The 15,686-nt window shown below is 38.1% G+C and overlaps 1 protein-coding gene across 14 annotated transcripts in view; it reads left to right on the top strand.

Annotated features, from left to right (window-relative positions):
- MBD5 (methyl-CpG binding domain protein 5) overlaps positions 1-15,686 on the top strand; it is a 494,793-nt gene that overhangs the window by 157,990 nt on the left and 321,117 nt on the right. For all 14 annotated transcript variants that reach the window (XM_070070952.1, XM_070070949.1, XM_017342834.3 and 11 more), the window contains one exon: positions 2,717-2,809. The gene's annotated coding sequence lies outside the window, so the exon portion shown is untranslated. The remainder of the gene's footprint in view (positions 1-2,716; positions 2,810-15,686) is intronic.

The following is a 15,686-nucleotide window of genomic DNA, read 5'->3' as shown; positions in this document are numbered from 1 at the left end:
ATCACATCTGGTCGATTCAAAGGTCAGAGTAAGGGCATGAAATTCCTCCATAAATTTGGTAGCATATTCTGAAAACTTCCCTAGCTTTTCTTTACAATTATTTACATCAGTCATGGAAAAAGGAACATGTACTCTAATTGTGCCAACATGACTGTCAGCCATCCCTTTCAGATGACAAAGCTAACTTGTACCTGGATAAGATGCCCCATTGAAAGTGCTTCTGGCTAGGCTGTCCTCCAGAGAGAGGTTGTAGAGTGAAGGCAGTAGGATAGCAGATGAAAAAAATTGGGGCATGAGGAAAAAGGGGAGGACTCGTTGCCCCCCAATGACAGTTTTGATGAAATAAGAGGGAGGTGGTTGAGTTCTGGGTAGTGGAGGACCACTCAATAGCAGATCATCCATCAGATCTATCTGGTGCTCTTTTGACTCTGTTATCTATAAGAGGAAATAGGCATAAAAGAGCCTACAGCTCCCCCTAAGTACCTGAGTAAGGTTATGAAATAGTGCCATAAAGGCCTAGACATAAGGAATTTCTGACCTTTTTTTTTTTTTTTTCTCCTTTGCAGAAGAAGTCAAGTTGGAGGATAAAATTAAAGTTGTGGGTTCCTTTTTGTGACCAGGTTTCCCTTGGTCAGTCTTGTAATGGGGCCAGATAATGTTGCAAAAGAAAATAAGTGTTTTCTTTTTCAAAATATCTACTTTAATGATTTCCCAATTATTAAGGAATTGAGTCAATGGGAATGGACAGATTGTTACCCATGGTTGAAAGAGCTTTTTTATAACCTAGGGAGGGACAAAGAAAGATAGTGGAATGAATAGGTCTGGACTCTATTAGAGCATTGGCAGTGGTCTATATCAGTTCTGGACCCTCTTGTGAACTGATTGAAACCTGACTGAGCACCTTCAGACCCCTTCATTTTGGCCAAGCATCCACAGCCTCTGAGTATTTCTGTGCAGAGGAGAAGGGGTATAGGGGGAGTCATGAAAGATCAACAGATCTTAAACCTCATCTTTAGCATTTTAGCAAAATGTAACGTGTTTAATGCTTCAAGTGCAGTCTGTAGTGGTTTGCTATGAACGTTAAAAGAATCTGGAAAGTTACCAAAAGAAAGGAGCGTAGAGGAACCTTCTTTAGAAGAATACAGAGAAACTCATGCATGGACTGCTCCTTAGAGCATCCATCAGTCATGTCCCAATACCACATCCAGACCCCTCATTCTAGCCATTGCCATGAATATGGGAGACAATAACACTGTACCAAATGAGTGAGTGGCATAGTCTCCTGATCAGATTTATTTTGGGTCCAAGAACATGAGGGTGGCCATATTCCAAAGGCTTATCCACAGAGACAATATGGGTTCCTGGGAGTCCCAAAATTGATTTTTCCATATATAGATATATGCTTATTGTAGTGGAATAAAACACCTCATTGATAAGGGTGGTAAAATGTGTAATGGGGCATTCATCCCAGTGGTGCCAAAAAATTGGTGTTTTAGAAGGCATAGATGAAAGAGAGGTCAGGCAGTGTAGAATGTCCATGCCCAAATAGTACCAAAACAAGGCAGAATGAAAACAAGACTCTAGTGCAAGCAAGGTTGAGTTGGGAGAAAGACACATTAGCTGATTTCTGGATGGGCTTTCACCTTTCCCCTGGCTGACTCTCCACAGATATCCTGGGGTGGCTAGATTCAGATTCTTGCCTCCAACACAAGAAAAAATTTGAGGATGTGATGTACATAGTGGTTTGGTTATTAGCTAAGCAAAAGTGCACACTCAAGAGGACATATGGTTATGCTCGAAAAAGTTGTGCCCAAAGAGGTTCAGTGCCATTCTCTTGTATGAAATGGAGGCATGGAGATGGTGTCTGGGATGAATTAATAAATATTCATAGGGGGCAGTGTTCAGGCAGGATGGAGAATTGCCCATTTCCTTGGTTTTCTTTGGAATTCTCAGAAGTTTGGTTACGGTCAGGTGTGTGATGAGAGTAGGAGTGTTACCGTGGTGATTTTATTGTAATAATATCTGATTTAGTTATAGGTCATCACAAGCATGCAATCAGCAGCCATGTTGGCTATTTTTTAGTCAGTGTCAGTTCTGGGTGATGATTTTATGGAAACTGTGGGAGTATATTGGATGAAATAGACCAGGATTATAAGGAGATTCTGCTAACCCCAGCTCTGCCTTGCAAGCTACCTCCTTGCCTATATTAAGTTGGTATACCGTACTGATTAGGAAGTTTAAGTGATAAGGGGAATTGAAATTTCACTTTTTTTATGAGCACAAAAAACTGAGGTAGTTAATTTCTATGATTTGGGGTCTTCTCAAAGTCAACTCAAGTGTAATCAAGAGTATGTTTTTGTAATAATGTTGGACTGTGTCCATACATGATATGAGAATCAATGTATTAAAAGTATATTTATGAAGAATTTTCATGGAAACTATGTACCCAGATAAAATTAGGTTTATATCCAGTTCTCAACTTTATGACATACATCAAAATCTGTGTTCCACAGAACTTTCAGATTATTCAGAAGGGGAAATCTCGATGTTACTGTGTTTATTTACATAAAATCATGCCCTATGTTGCACACCTTTCTTTGCCCAAATGTATTAAAGAAACTCATGAAGAATAACTACATGGATTTACTTTATGTTTAAAAAAATGAAATAATATTTATAACCTCAAATTCATGGATTTTTTTTCCATGTGTTTTAGATGAACATTGAAGATGGGAGTTTCTGCATGTGGGAACTAGACACTGAAGCTTTATGGTTTACAGACAAGATCTTTAGAAGTTAGACACTCAAGGTGAGTAATAACTGTAACCTCATGAATAATTTAATTTAAATGATTCAAGTTGCCAGATAATGATTTTTTCTTTCTAAGCTTTCTTTTTATCAGTGAACCCATCTAAGTGACCTCATAACTACATTCATTTATATTCAGGTGCAAATTTTCATACCCTAATACCATTTTCTCAGGAGGTATCAGATTTCATATATAATAGGCATCTGATTTTAAAAATTATGTAATATTATGGGTAAAAGCAAATCAATAAATATATAAAGAATAAATTAGCTCCTATCGTACCAGTGAGTACACTCAGTTACTTGATAAAATAATTAAACAAAAACTTCCTTCAACCACTGTACAGTGTTGCATTTAATGAATCAGCTCCCTTAACAATGTAAAGTTTTTTCTTTACCCACTCCAAAACTCCCTGTAAATAGGTTCCATTCTCACAGTATTAATACCACTGAGTATTAATAAAAACCTCTTCATTATTTCATAACTTGCCAAAGATTTGCCCTGACCAAGCATATCCTCTAACTTAGCATGGCTGTGCATGCTTCCAATGGCTGGCTGCTTACATGACTAGGAAAATTTGTTACGATATTTTGATATAATTTCAGTTGAGTTACAAGAGGAACAAGAATACTTTAAATAATATTATCTAACAGGTGGGACAATGGAAGCCTGGAGAATATATGACCTATATATGATCTTATATATGATATGATCTTATATATGATCTTATATATAAGATGAATTCCTGTTCTTCTCTAGTGTCTGCTAAGTGTGAATGAGAGACTGTACTATCAAATCTAAGGATTTTTTTTTCAAAAGAAACCAGAAATAAATACTTGAAAAGCCCATTTCAATATCAGCCTAAGCATTTACCTTTGAGGGGGAAAGGAAACAGCATCTGCCACTGTAAACCAAGTAGAAAGAATTTACAGATTCTAGTTACAGGACTTTTTTGGCTTTTTTTTTCCTTTGTTCCATTTTGCTTTATTCTTTTAGAGTACAAGTACTTAGAGCCTGGTAGTTTGGGTTTTTTTTCCTCTCCTTAATATGTGGTTAGCAGCTTCCTGATTTTTCTAGCTTCTGTGTTGAATATGTTTGTTAGAAATGACTTCTCATGGATGGATAAGTGATATAACTTGCTTTTAATTCAGTTCTGTTGCACAAGGTTATTCAAAAATTTCTTGGAAAAGAGAATTAAAGTTAGGGGTTTTTTTTGGTACATGTTTTGAAATGTATGCATAGTTTTTCCATAATAACCATTTTCCATGAAAATTTTGAAGATCCCTCATAAATAGAGTTTATTACTTAAAACAGTTATTAAAGCACAAGAATTGTGGCACAGTAGATTAGGCTGATGCTGGGATGCCTATATCCCATAAGGGAATGCCAGTTCCTGTCCTGGCTTCTCCACTTCCAATCATGCTTCCTGCTTATGCATCCTAAAGGCAGCAGATAATGGCTTAGTGCTGGAACCCTTGCCACACACACGGGACACCCTGATGGAGTTCTAGTCTTTTGGCTTCAACCTAACCCAGCTCTGGCTATTATGGGCATTTGTAGAGTGAACCACTCAATGGAAAATCTCTCTCTTTGTCTGATCATTGTTCCATATACATTCCCACATTCCAGATCAGCATGCTAGTTCAAGTCCTGCTGCCTCTGCTTTCAATCCAGCTTCCTGTTAATGTTCCCTGTATGAGTTCCTGGCTCCTGGCTTTGGGCTGAGCCTAGCCCCAGCTGTTGTGGGCATTTGGGGAGTGAACTAGTCGAAGGAAGATCTCTGTCTCTATCTCCCTCTCTCTCTATGTGTCATTCTACCAAATAAAAAGAGAGAGAGAGAATAATACTATGAATTACCTTGTGCCCATCTCTCATGCTTCAGCAGTATTATCCCAAGGTTGAGTATATTTAACTTATATCTACCACCCCCCGAATTATGTAGCTAAAATTTAAGTATGCCATACATTTTATTGTGCTCTGTATTTCATTATATGTAGAATTTTACTTTATTTAAATTAAATTTTAACATTTATTTACGTTGCTATATGTACATTGTATCTGACTGCTGCATGGTATTCTGTTGTTATAGGTACTATGTTTCTATTATCCATTTCCTTCATTGGTTGCTAACCTAGATTGTTTCTAATTCCCTGTCACCAAAAATAAGACCATGATGAACATCTTCATGATGGACTTATCAATCATGGAACTTCGTGAAAATTTCTTTGAAGCAAAATGTCTAGTTAATTGGGTATTTCTTTATACTTAATTTGACCCTCCCATCTGCAACCCTCCCATCTCCAGCTCCCTCTCTCATTCCATTCACATCAAGATTCATTTTCAATTATCTTTATATACAGAAGATCAATTTAGTATATATTAAGTAAAGATTTCAACAGTTTGCACCCACACAGAAACACAAAGTGTAAAATACTGTTTGAGTACTGGTTATAGCATTAAATCACATTGTACCACACATTAAGGACAGAGATCCTACATGAGGAGTAAGTGCACAGTGACTCCTGTTGTTGACATAACAAATTGACACTCTTGTTTATGGCATCAGTAATCTCCCTAGGCTCTAGTCATGAGTTGCCAAGGCTATGGAAGCCTCTTGAGTTTGCCAACTCCAATCTTATTTAGACAAGGCCATAGTCAAAGTGGAAGTTCTCTCCTCCCTTCAGAGAAAGGCACCTCCTTCTTTGATGGCCCATACTTTCCACTGGGATCTCACTCACAGAGATCTTTCATTTAGGTGGTTTGGTTTTTTTTTTGTTTTTTGTTTTTTTTTTGTTTTTTTGCCAGAGTGTCTTGGCTTTTCATGCCTAAAATACTCTCATGGGCTCTTCAACCATATCCGAATGCCTTAAGGGCTGATTCTGAGGCCAGAGTGCTGTTTAGGACATCTGCCATTCTATGAGTCGGCTGTGTATCCCACTTCCCATGTTGGATTGTTCTCTACCTTTTTAATTCTATCAGTATTAGCAGACACTAGTCTTGTTTCTCTGATCCCTTTGACTCTTATTCCTATCATTATGATCAATTGTGAACAGAAATTGATCACTTGGACTAGTGAGATGGCATTGGTACATGCCACCTTGATGGGATTGAATTGGAATCACCTAGTACGTTTCTAACTCTACCATTAGGGGCAAGTCTGATTGAGCATTTCCCAAATTGTACATCTCCTCCCTCTCTTATTCCCATTCTTATATTTAACAGGGATCACTTTTCAGTTAAATTTAAACACCTAAGAATAATTTCGTGTTAATTAAAGGGTTCAACCAAGGCTAATAAAGGTGTTCTAAAAACAAACAAAAAAAATACTAAAAGGGATAAAGTATTACATTGTACATCAACAGTCAGGACAAGGGCTGATCAAGTCACTGTTTATCACAGTGTCCATTTCACGACAACAGGTTTCCTTTTTGCTGCTCAGTTAGTTGTCACCAGTCAGGGAGAACATATGATATTTGTCCCTTTGGGACTGGCTTATTTCACTCAGCATGATGTGTTCCAGATTCCTCCATGTTGTTGCAAATGACTGGATTTCATTGTTTTTTATTGCTGTATAGTATTCTATAGAGTACATGTCCCATAACTTCTTTATCCAGTCTACTGTTGATGGGCAATTAGGTTGATTCCAGGTCTTAGCTATGTGAATTGAACTGCAATAAACATTAAGGTGCATCTAACATTCTCGTGTTTTTAAATGTGTGTGATTTTTTTAGCTTATTATTTTGATTTAGATTTCTCTACTGCTTATGAGTTTGAATATCTCTTCACATAATTGTTCACCTTTTGGCTTCCATCTTCTGAAATTGCTTGTTTATGGTCTATATTCACTTTTACTTTGCATTTTTGTCTCTTTTTTTAAAAATGATTTATTTACTTGAGAGGCAGAGTTACAGATAGAGAGAGGGAAAGACAGAGAGAGAAATCTTCCATCTGCTGATTCACTCCCCAAATGGCCACAATGTCTGGACCTAGGCCGATTAGAAGCCAGGAGCCAGGAGCTTCTTCCGAGTCTCCCATGCAGGTGCGGGAGCCTAAGCACTTGGGCCACCCCATATTGCTTTCCCAGGCCATCAGCAGGGAGCTGAATTAGAAGTGAAGCAGCCAAAACTCAAACCAGCCCAATGCAGCCAAATGCTTAACCTACTATACCAAGAGCTGGCCCCGCATTTCTGTCTCTTGATTAATAATGTATTCTAAAAAATTTTTAGTCCTAAATATCAATTTTTATCAGCTTTTTATATTATATCTATATATGTATATACATTTCCACTTTTTAAATGAATGATGTTTAGGGAGACATTCAAATTTTAAATATTCCATTGACTATTTTCTTGATGCTTATTACTAACACTAATATAGACTACTAATTTTTTCAACATTGATTTTGATTGTAAAAATATTCCAGAGCTCTTTAAATCTTAGTAGGTTATTCTTTTTTCTAGATATGTGATCATACCATTTACAGGTAATGACAATTTTATTTCTACCCTCCCCTTCTGTATATGTAAACTACTACTTCTTTTCCATACCTTGAGCTAATTCCACTAGTATGTTAAAGGGCTATTGTAACAGTGAAGCATCCTCACCTTATACCCAGTCTTAAAGGAGATGCATATAAAGTTTCTCAATAAAATATAATACTAAGTTTTTTAGTTTATAGCTTTTACTAAATTGACAATGATTCTTCTAGGACTGGTGTGTAGCCTAACAGTTAAGATGCCAGCATCAGAACACCTGGTTTGATGCCTGGCACTCCTGACTCCAACTTTGCTAATGCAAAACCTGGGAGGCAGCAGTGATGTCTCAAGTGATTGTTTTCCTACCATCCAGGTGGTAGACCTGGCATCTGGCTGCAGCCTCAGTCCATCCTCAGCCATTGCAGACGTGTTGGGGGCGAACCAAGAGATAGGAGCTTGCTCTCTTTCTCTGCGTCTTAAATAAATAAACGATTTTTTAAAAATATTTTATTTCTAGTTTGCTATGCATCTTATACATACCTGTGAGCCTTATCAAATGCTTTTTATGGTATATATTAAATGACTATATGATACTTATCCAGTGATATTTTCATGTTTTGAATTATTAGCATTACTAATGTTAAATTTTCATGCATTTCTCATTAATACTGTGATGTATTACTGGATCATGATATATTACTTTTTTTTAAAGATTTTATTTATTTATTTGAGAGGTAGAGTTACAGACAGTGAGAGGGAGAGACAAAGAGAAAGGTCTCCCTTCCATTGGTTCACTCCCCTAATGGCCAGCCACAACAGCTGGAGCTGCGCCAATCCAAAGCCAGGAGCCAGCTGCTTCTTCTCAGTCTCCCACACAGGTGCAGGGTCCCAAGGACTTGGGCCATCCTCCACTGCTTTCCCAGGCCATAGCAGAGAGCTGGATTTGAAGAGGGGCAGCCAGGACTAGAACCGGGGCCTATATGGTATGCCGGCACCGCAGGCAGAGGATTAACCTACTGTGCCACGGAGCCGGCCCCATGATATATTACTTTTAATATAATTTTCTGTTTGGTTAGCAAATATATTTTTAATTATTTATTTATTTGAAAGGTGGAGTTACGGAGAGGGAGAGGCAGAGGCAGAGAAAGAGAAAGTCTTCCATCTACTGGTTCAGGGCTGGGCAAGAACGAAGCAACAGCCAAGAGCTTCATCCAGGTCTCCCACATGGATTCAGGTGCCCAAGCACTTGGACCATCTTCCACCGCCTTCCCAGGTGCATTAGCAGGGAGCTGGATAGGAAGTGGAGCACATCAAGATTCATTTTCAATTATCTTTATTAAACAGAAGACCGATTTAGTATATATTAAGTAAAGATTTCATCAATTTGCACCCAAAAAGAACATAAAGTGTAAAATACTGTTTGAGTACTGATTATAGCATTAATTCACATTGGACAACACATTAAGGACAGAGATCCTACATGAGGAGTAAGTGCACAGTGACTCCTGTTGTTGACTTAACAATTTGACACTCTTGTTTATGGCGTCAGAAATCTCCCTAGGCTCTAGTCATGAGTTTCCAAGGCTATGGAAACCTCTTGAGTGGATGGGAGGGAAGTTATGGGAGGGAAAAAGTCATTGTAATCCATAAACTGTACTTTGGAAAATTATTTGTACTAAATAAAAGTTAAAAAAAAAAAAAAGGAAGTGGAGCAGCAGGAACTCGAACCGGTACTCACATGGAATGCTGGACCTGTAGGCAGCAGCTTTACCCATTACATTATAGAGCTGACCCCTTGGTTAGCAGATATCTTATTGAGGATCTCAGAATCTATATTCCAAATGGGATATGCTATAATGTTCTTCATCTTCCTGTCTGGCTGTACAATTCGGATTATACTAATCTTATAAAAGAGATAGGCAGCTTTTGCTCTTTTATTTTCTGAAGTAATATTATAAATTTAATGTAAATTAAAGCTCACATGTAAAGCTGTCTAGCTGTGGGCATAAGTCTTTAATTATTATATATATGTATCTTCAATACTTATTGGTCTGTTGGAGTTTTCTTCTCAGCTTCCTCTACTCCCTTTCATGTGAGTATTGATAGCAGCATTCTCCCTACATGTAGGTATAACCTAGACCCTGTTTCCTTTGAGTCAGAAAGTAACTCTGTAATCTCAATGCCCCTGTCCAGCTGAGCCATATAATGGCCACCTTCCTTTGGACCAAACAGGAATTTAGTGTACTAAAACTCAGCACTGAGCTCCACTCTGTCCAGTCTTGCTTCAAGTAAACTTCTGTTGCCACCTACATTTATCAGCCCTGCATTTTAACACTTTTCTGCCTTTCTGTAACTAGAAACTTGGGTTAATAATGTACTGAATTGACTTTCTTACATCTCTTAAAACTGTTGCAATACCACTGTTTACATGTATCAAGATTATGTAAAAAGCAAATATTCTGATAAAAGAATAAGATGTCCATATTCAGGGGGAAGATAAATTTTAGAGAAGAAATTAGCCATTATCTGGTCTTGTGTCCTTTACAGTATATACATAATTATAGTGCACTCTATAATATTTTCATAATATCTCTAGAGTTTGAATCTTATAGTAACAGAAGAAAAATTGAAGGTGTTTCCACTTACAAAAATAAATGGGAGTAGCAAAGAGAGCAGCAAATGTAACCAAGGAGTCCATAGATACACTAATAAGGAGATGAACTAGTCAATATATAATGTTAATTTTTATATATTTCAGTTCATTTCTGTGATCTTAAATGCTTCAATTTTTCCCATACTTTATTTCTTTTTACTTTTAGCACTTTCTTACTTTAAAAAAAGCCTTGATATTTATATATCTCCTCAAAAAGATTCTTACAAATTCTGACATCCCTTTGTCTTCTTCACTTCCTCCTTCTCCAGAATGTTGCTGTTACCTGCTTTAAGTTCTAAACTTTTTTGCTCATATTTTCTCATTTTTGTTTATCCCTAGCTATTTTAAAAGTCAACAAAAAATGTACTGGAATATATTTTCAGCATTACTTCATACATCTTTTAAGCATCTTCTGTATTTATCTTTTCTATTTGAGTATTTCATCGAAAATTGTTTTCTGAGGACTTTGTATGCATAAAAATATGTATTATCATATCTTATATGTGAATGACTACATAGCTGACTATAAAATTCTAAGCTTAAATTTTACTCCATCAGTACTTTGAAAATCCGTGGTCTTTTGGTCATATTTATCTCCATTTCTTCAAATATATCCTCCCTTATATTTTCATTTTTTATCTCTGAGTCTTTTTTATTCAGATATTATCACTGCTAGTACCTTAGCCTTTATTTCATGTTTTTATTTCCTTATCCTTTCTTGAAACATCCTCCAAATATATTAATAATTTTAAGTCTAATGTTAATCTGTTCTGTTTGTGTCAAGTATTATTCATATCTAATATTTCTGCTTGCTTCTTTGTTCTTTTGTTCTTATTATGTTAAAATCTTCCCATGTATCTTAATATGATGATTAGACTGTTTTAATTCTTGTGTCATCAGATCTAACATTCCTGTTTCTCTTAGAATATGTGTGCAGTATGTTGATTTTTTATTGATGTTATTCTTATTAGAAATAGTTTGCTTCCTAAATGTCTTGATACTTTGACCTATAACATCCTTTGTCCCTGGTGATATTGACTACTCTGGCATCTGACATATATGGAGAGGCCAGCCCCCAATCTGTGTCATTCTCAATGAGCTCAGAGGATAGAAGGTAGATTGAAAAGCCCTAAGCCGCCTGAGAAATCACAGTAATTTTTCAAGTCAACACAATGATGCCCCAAGTCTCTGCTTTACCATCGTCTCTCCCTACTCTCTCACTCCCCCAGGAAGAAGCAATATCCAAAACTAGTGGTTATAGTGCACCAACTCAGCGTTTGGTAGGAAAGGCAGAGAAATGACTATCCAAGATTTGTTAGTCCTCACCTATTTTTCTCAGCTGTCTATCAGCAGTCTGTTTACGCTTGACAGCAATGTTGTAGTAGTTGTAGATCCTGCAGATGGGAGAACATTTTCTATCTCAAGTTGGGGAAGAAACAAAAGTAGAACTCTAAATAATTCATTTCCTTGTCTTATCCTCTCAGCCTTGGAAAGGGTTGTCTCCTGCCCTAGAGCAGTGGATTCCCAAGTCCAAGCCAGCAATCTAGTAATACTTACCAGTTCATGACCCTTCCTTCTCTAGGAATTTTCAGGATGTTTTAGTTTTCTTTCTCTCTATCATTCCTACTGGAGTTGATGTTTGGACAGGAACCCAGCGGTTGTACTATTCTAACATCTACTACTCTTTGTACAGGAAACTCTAATAAAAACAGCATATAGGTATGTACCCTTTGACCCAGAGATCATAGTTCCAGAAATTTCTCTTAAGTGCATTATCAATAATTATTTAACCATGAAGATGGAACAGAAAAATACCCTACAATAGGGATTACATAAATGCTTGCTCATAGAATAAGATATTCTGAATAATTTGCTATTCATTTTTATTTTTTTAAAGATTTTATTTATTTATTTATTTGAGAGTTACAGACAGTGAGAGGGAGAGACAGAGAGAAAGGTCTTCCTGCCATTGGTTTACTCCCCAGATGGCCGCAGACAGGAGCCAGGTGTTTCTTCCCGGTCTCTCATGCAGGTGCAAGGCCCAAGCATTTGGGCCATCTTCTACTGCTTTTCCAGGCCATAGCAGAGAGCTGTATTAGAAGAGGGACAGCTGAGAGTAGGACCAGCACCCATATGGGATGCCAGCACCACAGGCAGAGAATTAACCTACTGCACCACGTTCCGGCCCCTCATTTTTGTTTTTTTTAAAGAATGGATATCTGCACACACATGCACCTAAATGTAACTAATTTTATCTTTTGATATAAAGTGATGGATAAATTTATTTTTGCTATCCTTTTTTGTGCTTCCCTAAATTCTATAATAAGTAGGTATTGCTTTTGTACTGCAAATTAATGAAGAAACAAGTAGCTATAAATAAAACCACAGGAATCCATTAGAATGTGAGGCATTGATGTGCCAAGCATATAATCCACATTTTTGTTCTCTACTTGTTCACTTGATTTTTATCTGATAGTTTGAAATTAAGAGAAAAGTATTGGCTTCTATAACTTCATTTCTTTGTCAAAATAAGGAAACTAGTTCATGTGAAAGGTCAGACATTTCCGTTAGATATGTAAGGAATAATGGGTATCACAGTGGATAATAACATTTACACAGAAGGCTTTCCTGACCTCTTACTTTTGGAATAAAATATATTTTTTATGATGCTGATCATCCCTTTTTTAATATTTCTTTTATTCATTTGAAAGGCAGAGGTACAGAAAGAGAGAGAGAGACAGAAAAAGAGATATCTTCCATCTGCTGGTTTACTCCACAAATGGCTGCAACAGCCAGGGCTGAGCCAGGCTGAAGCTGGGAGCCAGGAGCTTCATCTGGGTCTTCCACATGGGTTCAGGCCCCCAGGACTTTGGCCATCTTCCACTGCTTTCCTAGCTGCATTAACAGGGAGATAGATTGGAAGTGTAGCAACCAGGCTATAACTGGAGCCCATATAGGGTGCTGGCATTGCTGATGGCAGCCTCATCTGCTACACCACAATGCTGGCCCGATCTGCTTTTTATTTTAATGCTTGATTTTATGCACAAGTAGCTATTTCAGAGTTTTTACAAGTTATATTATTGCTGTCCGTTCTTGTTCTGTTTCCATTGACTGTATATTCCTGTGTTTGTGTATTCTATGATTCTTGACTAGGTGACCTTGCGTTGGATAGTCCTTATATATATTTAGCATTATTTACATATCTAATTAAAGTGCTTTTCAGATTTTACCTCCTTGTCTCCAATTGTAGCATTCTTAGCAAAACAGTATTATGCCTACTTGAACATATATCCTTATACATGTTAATGAATATTATAACTTGGAAAATTAGAATTGCAGTTGGCATTTACATCCTGATTTGGTTTCAGTTTAGTACTACGGTGAAATTCAGAGAGGATAAAGAAAATGAACGGCAACAAAATCCTTTCATGTAGTTTGTTAACAAGAGAGTAGATGCATATTTTTTCCCAGAAACATTTTATTTAAGGTATACAAACTTCAAACATTTCATAAATACAACTTTAGGAATATAGTGATTCTTCCCACCTTACCCACCCTCCCACCCACTCTTCCACCCTTCTTCCACTTCTCTGTCCTATTCTCATTCTTATTTTTTACAAAGGTCAATTTTCATTTAACTTTATACACATAAGATTATATACTAAGTAAAGAATTCAACAAAAGTGTCAATTTCACTTCTACAGATTGCCTTTTGGGTGCTCTATTAGTTATCACAGGTCAGGGATAACATATGATATTTGTCCCTTTGTGACTGGCGTATTTCACTAAGTATGATGTTTTCCAGTTTCATCCATTTTGTTGCAAACCACAGGATTTCATTTTTTTTACCACTATGTATTATTCCATGGTGTAGATATCCTATAATTTCCTTATCCAGTCTTCAGTTGATGGGCATTTGGGTTGATTCCATGTTTTAGTTATTGTGAATTGAGCTCCATTAAACTTGGGGGTGCAGATAACTCTTTCATATGCTGATTTCTCTTGGTTTGGGTAAATTCCCATGATTGTGATGGCTGGTTAATATGGTAGGTCTATATTGAGATTTCTGAGGTATCTCCAAACTGTCTTCCATAGTGACTTTACCAGTTTACATTCCCACCAACTGTGGATTAGGGTACTTTTTCCCCACATCTTCACCAGCATTTGTTGTTTGTTGATTTCTTTATGAAAGACATTCTACCCAGGGGATGAGGTAAAATCTCATTGTGGTTTCTTTTTTCTTTTCTTTTCTTTTCTTTTTTTTTTTTTTTTTTTTTTTTTTTTTTTGACAAGCAGAGTTAGGCTGTGAGAGAGAGAGAGACAGAGAGAAAGGTCTTCCTTTCCGTTGGTTCACCCCCCAAATGGCTGCTACGGCCGGCACACTGCGCCGATCCAAAGCCAGGAGCCAGGCGCTTTCTCCTGGTCTCCCATGCAGGTGCAGGGCCCAAGCACTTGGGTCATCCTCCACTGCCTTCCCAGGCCACAGCAGAGAGCTGGACTGGAAGAGGAGCAACCAGGACAGAATCCGGCGCCCCAACCAGAACTAGGACCCGGGATGCCAGCGCCACAGGTGGAGGATTAGCCAAGTGAGCCGCGGCACCGGCCTCATTGTAGTTTCAATTTGTATTTCCCGGATGGCTAGTGACCCTAAGCATTATTTCATGTGTCTCTTGGATATTTGGATTTCCTCTTTTGAAAAATGTCTAGGCCGGCGCCGCGGCTCACTAGGCTAATCCTCCGCCTTGCGGCGCCGGCACACCGGGTTCTAGTCCCGGTCGGGGCGCCGGATTCTGTCCCGGTTGCCCCCCTTCCAGGCCAGCTCTCTGCTGTGGCCAGGGAGTGCAGTGGAGGATGGCCCAAGTGCTTGGGCCCTGCACCCCATGGGAGACCAGGAGAAGCACCTGGCTCCTGCCATCGGATCAGCGCGGTGCACCGGCCGTGGCGGCCATTGGAGGGAAAACCAACAGAAAAGGAACACCTTTCTCTCTGTCTCTCTCTCTCACTGTCCACTCTGCCTGTCAAAAAAAAAAAAAAAAAGAAAAGAAAAAAAAAAAAAGAAAAATGTCTAAGTCCTTTGCCCATTTCTTAACTGGGTTGTATGTTTTGTTGTTGGGGAGTTCCTTGATTTCTTTGTATATTCTAGTATTAATCCTTTATCAATGGCATAGTTTGCAAATAATATCTCTCATTCTGTCAGTTGCCTTTTCACTTTGCTGAGTGTTTCTTTTGCAGTGCAAAAACTTCTCAATTTGATGTAATCCCATTTTGACAGTTTTGGCTTTGATTGCCTGTGCCTCTGGGGTCTTTTCCAAGAACTCTTTGCCTATGCCAGTGTCTTGCAGGGTTTCCCCAATGTTGATTTTTTTCCCCCTGTGATGGATATTAGCTTTGGACTGTGCCTCTGTGACTTAGTGGAATGTCTGCTCTTTCAGTGAATACCCTGAGGAGTGTGCTGGGTGTGGCCAGGGATCTCTGTTCTGTGCTCCAGGATCAGGGGAATATCCAAGGTGACACCCAAGTTGGGCATGGTAAATCTTTTTTTCTTTAATCAAAGGGAAAATTAATCAGCTCTGTTGGCATAGTCTCAGGCTCACCTCCTCTCTTCCAAGGAGACCAATACCAGGGTACTAGCCCCAGTGGTTACAATATTATCTGTGCTTTTCAAGAACCACACAAAGGATCCACGCAGCCCTCAGTATGAGTATGGATCCTGCGGCAGTGACCCTCACCAGGGAATCAGGAAGCCCTG

This window comes from Oryctolagus cuniculus, chromosome 3 (assembly GCF_964237555.1).
Source record: "Oryctolagus cuniculus chromosome 3, mOryCun1.1, whole genome shotgun sequence".
Taxonomy (NCBI): domain Eukaryota; kingdom Metazoa; phylum Chordata; class Mammalia; order Lagomorpha; family Leporidae; genus Oryctolagus; species Oryctolagus cuniculus.
Note: the sequence above shows the minus strand (reverse complement) of the source record. Positions and strands in the feature narration are given on the sequence as shown.